Genomic DNA, 3,545 nt, shown 5'->3' on the forward strand with positions numbered 1-3,545 from the left:
GCTCTACACCTGTGTCTGTTTCCCTGCGTCCTCGCTGCAGCCCTCTCCCCTTCCACAAACTCTTGCCCTCGGTATTCCAGAATCCCCCCGCTTCACTCTCTTCCATCCCCTCCCTCCGCCGAACCCTGCAGGCAACGACAGGCCCAACGGGCAGGAGCGGCGTAACCAGAGAGTGAAGAGAGGGAGCCGAACTGGCAGCCTCAGACCTGAGCTCAACCATGATGTGATGGAGTCGGTGACAATTTGCACATGCACGCACCTCATTAACCCACGTTTTTCAAGCTCAACCAAACTCAGGCCTCTTCTGCAGGGCAAGAAGAGTTGACAAATGATTTGACACGGTAGCCTCCACTCATCCTCTCCTCCATAAGCTCTACGTACTCTTGCACATACATCCAAGTTATATAACCCATAATCTATCCCATGGTGACATTCCAACTGCTGCTTAAACATCTTCATTTACACATTAGCCTGTTCTAGTGCCAGGCCAGCACTACGCCAGATGACTAGTCTTTGCGAAGAAGATCCGCATTTCTCACCCTACAGCAGAACGGGAGGTGCTACGCACTCATCACATTCAAGTCACGCTAAGAGAAAAATCAAACCAGAGCGTGAGCAGAGGCAAGATCGCTGACTGGCTTTGGCCTGGCTTCATTTCATGTCATCCTACTGGCTTCCAGTGACACTGAAGTCTTCTGGTTTACATACATCAGCCCTGACATGTGACGGATGGCTTGAAGCTACATACCCGTTCAGTTGTTCCTGGAGCTGGATTCTTTGGAAAGTATTGGCTTGGTGCTTGACAACCTTCAGCGCTGATTTGTGATGGATTCCCTGACAGTGACAGCCACAAGAAAATAAGTAGGGGAAGAAAGAATAATGGTATTCAGAAAAAAAAACAACCAGACATAGTTTCAGCTCTAAAAGCACAAACGGTGCAAGTGAGAGTAACAATCAGAAATAAAGCCGCTGTGGATTTGCGGCCATCTGTAAGTTTAAGCTGTGTTAACTTTTTTTTTTAAAAAAAAAATACTAAAGCTAATCCTGACAGAGTCAAAACCAATAAATTTTGAGTGACAGTATTGAATGATTGTCTCCATTTTTTAACATCTTCAGAATGTTTTAAAAGATTGAAAACAGCATGAAATTTATGTATTTGTAACACTTGTAAAGTAAGGACATATCCTTGCCACTTAATTAATTTTTTCATAGCAGCTGCTGGAACATGCAGACACTTTAGTGTGCTTTCTGTGTTGAAAACACTAGGTGGAACACGTAGACCTCTCTGTCACAGTAATTCCTTGTTCTTTCTGAAAGTTAATTAAAACAAGTGATCAACTATGGGTAAGAAAGCTTAAGCAGACCCTTGGAAGGCGTTGTCAGCTTCACTTAAATCAGACATAAATGAAAAAAACTCAACACAGAAGTGAAATCTTTAGACAGCTGGGAGGAAAGCTAGAAAAGCTGCAGCCATGTTTCTCATTTCGGGAAGCTTTCTTACTACCAGCATTTCATTTGTGGTAGAGACTGTGATACAAAATCCAAATGATATAAGGTTCTTTGTTTTTCATGTGGTCTTATTTATGAAGAATTAACCACCTTTGGACTCTCATTTGGGCCCATCAGCACCTGCTTGAACTTCTCTAGGAATTTAGGGTGAGGTAGCTAACCAAAACTAATTGATGTCATTTTTGTTTATTAATATGTGAAGGGTGAGTGTCTGGAGGACAGAGCCAGGATCTTCTCAGTGATGTCCAATGACAGGACAAGGGGCAACGGGTGCAAGTTGGAGTATAGGAGGTTCCACAAAAATATTAGGAAAAAACTTTTTCGATGTGAGGGTGACAGAGCACTGGCACAGGCTGCCCAGGGAGGTTGTGGAGTCTCCTTCTCTGGAGACATTCAAAACCTGCCTGGACATGTTCCTGTGTGACCTACTGTAGGTGATCCTGCTCTGGCAGGGGGGCTGGACTAGATGATCTTTTGAGATCCCTTCCAACCCCTAACACTTTGTGATCCTGTGTAACTATTCCATGTAAAGCTAAATAATTTTTAGTAGTGATGTCTAAGAGCATGTTCAGACCAGGTATTCCTGAGTAACTTGCTGGTTCGGTATTGTCATTCTAAAAAAAAGGGATTTAATAAAAACCCCAACAAACAAAAACCTTTATCTTCAGAAAAGATAAAACTTCCCTCACAGAAAGTTGTTTAGAGATGGCTACTGCAAAATCAAATGCTACTATAACCTTAAATGACTGGTAAACAATTCAATGTCTGCACCGATCATGTTTCACATTGCTTGATACCATTAACTTTTTTTTTCATAATCATTTATTCATTTGAGAAGTACTGAAGTAGCTGTAATTTTACTAACAACGTTTAGGAAAATGAGCACTCATGAGCTACAGAAAGGCTCTTGTCATCAAAAAAACAGCCCAACTCTTGCTGAATCAAATTTTTGAATTCCTGTTTTTCCTTCTTCTACTTTTATTCAGGAAAAACGTCTAGCAACGTGCAAAGATAAGGAGGTTACAAACACACAGGAGAGAAGTTATTACCAAACTTCAGAGTCTCCAAGGAACTGAGGAAGAAGGGTAGAAGCTAGAGCAGCTTAGCCTCCACAATTTCACAAAGCCTGCTAGCATGAAAAATCAAAGGTAGGTTTTCCCATCCTCAAGAAAGCCGCCTTTTCTTGCTAGCAGTTAACCTGATGTTTGGTGCCAAAGGTTCTGAGGCAAAGACATTTTTGTAAAACAAGCCTTAAGTTCTATGATTTAAGAAAAAAGGAAAGTTATAGAGAAAGTCTCAAGTGCTAGAAACTGCTAGGAATTTGGTTGTAAGTTAAGAATTTTTATCTCCTTAAACACAGACCAATATATATGTATTTTTAATGACTTTTTCCAACCTTCATCCTCAAAGCCATGCCTGGAATAATTCACAGGCAGAAACCTCATTATGAATTTAGAGTTTGGAAAATGAAAAATTTCATTAAAAGGCACACACATTCAGCTATTATTCCTGTTACTCACAGCTATTGCATTTGGGAAAACTAGGTCAAAACGTGCTCTTCCCAACACTGCCGCCTCCCTTCAGTGATACAGGAGGCAATTTCAGGATGGGCGGCCCGGGAGGAACAACAGGCCTGGCCACCAGGCAGGTTGACTTTTTTTTTTTTTCCCCCCCGAAGATTTACCCGCAGTCCTAGCCACAGCCTCAAGGCCTAGGAGACAACCCAGCTACAGCATCTCCCCATCCACACGACAACAACCCTGCCAGCACAGCCACCTATATTGAAAGGGAAAGAAAATAAATAAATAGATAGATAAAGGCTGTGGGGAACGTGCGTCCCCTTGCGGCAGTGACTGATCAAGCGCCGCAGCAGAAGGTTCCAGCAGCGGGCGGGGAAGGGCGGGCCCTGAGGGGGCGGGAACCGGCGGGGCCGAGGTAGGGCAGTTGTTGTCCCGCCGAGGGAGTCCGCCGCCGAGGCCATGGAAAGGCGGAGCTGGCGGGGGAGGGGGGGTTATGTTTTTTGCAGCATTTTCGGT

Source organism: Apaloderma vittatum, unplaced genomic scaffold, assembly GCF_000703405.1.
Source record: "Apaloderma vittatum isolate BGI_N311 unplaced genomic scaffold, ASM70340v1 scaffold13736, whole genome shotgun sequence".
In the NCBI taxonomy this organism is placed as follows: Eukaryota; Metazoa; Chordata; class Aves; order Trogoniformes; family Trogonidae; genus Apaloderma; species Apaloderma vittatum.